A 1,076-nucleotide genomic window follows, 5' to 3' on the forward strand; every position below is an offset into this window, starting at 1 on the left:
GAGACAGGGTCTCGCTATACAGATCAGGCTGGCCTTGAGCTCACTTTGTAGCCCAGGCTGGTCTCAAACTCACAATGATCCTCCTGCCTCAACCTCCTGAGTGCTGAGATTACAGGCGTGCACCACTATGCCCGGCAGAAAAGTAACTATGATTTTTTTTTTTTTTTTTTTGTATTGGAAATTGAACTCAGGACCTTGCACTTGCCAAGCAGGCGCTGTGCCACTGAACTATATTCCCAGGCCCTCACATAGCCTGCTTTTAACACACAAATAATCTTCTTACATTTCCCAATTGTATAAAAAAGAGGTATCCTGAGCCTTCAGAAAAGAATACTTCTTTGAAATGTGTGCATTCAGACAAATATAACCAAACACTTTTCCTAACACTGTCCATGCACACATGCACGTTTTTCCAAGTTCACAACACAGACTCAAACACACACGCATATCCCAGCATCTATGGGAGAGGACCATAAGTGAAATATTCCAAAGCCCCAATTACAAACACTTAACACCAACTGCCGGAGTAGGCATGCATAATACAACACCCTCCAAATACAACCAACCTTACACAGTTGCACAGAAAGTCATGACTTTCCCTTTATCCCAAACATCCACCCAGACATCATCACCCACACAGGGGTATACACATCAATTCTCACCAGTCAACTTTAGACACAGGAAATCCCAAACTATGAATTCATAGGACCATTTCCAACACACTCCAAGAGACACCTACCGCCAATCACTCATGCCCTGTGAATTCCTACAGTCCCCATGGGCCCATCACATTTTCAGAAACCACCACCCACACATCATGACTCCCAAAATCAAAACTAAAACTTCCCCCCATCCTCAAGTACACACAAGGTCTCCCCGGCAGACCACCACACGCACACACAACACAATCAAGAGCGTGTAATAAAGTTTCCAGACATACTGATGCGTGGAACACAACTTAATTACTAACACAATAGACAACTTTATTGCAAATTGCTCTCAGTCAACTGATTCTCACACAATGCTCTAGTTGACTTCCGCAGCCTCCTGCAGCCACAGGAACCTAGGCTTGCAGC

The 1,076-nt window shown here is 44.4% G+C and overlaps 1 protein-coding gene across 9 annotated transcripts in view; it reads right to left on the reverse strand.

Annotated features, from left to right (window-relative positions):
- The window catches only part of LOC102013097 (zinc finger protein 782), an 86,574-nt gene that overhangs the window by 81,079 nt on the left and 4,419 nt on the right, over window positions 1-1,076 (reverse strand). The gene's annotated exons all lie outside the window — the stretch shown is intronic.

Source organism: Chinchilla lanigera, unplaced genomic scaffold, assembly GCF_000276665.1.
Source record: "Chinchilla lanigera isolate Chin_1 unplaced genomic scaffold, ChiLan1.0 scaffold00021, whole genome shotgun sequence".
Taxonomy (NCBI): Eukaryota; Metazoa; Chordata; class Mammalia; order Rodentia; family Chinchillidae; genus Chinchilla; species Chinchilla lanigera.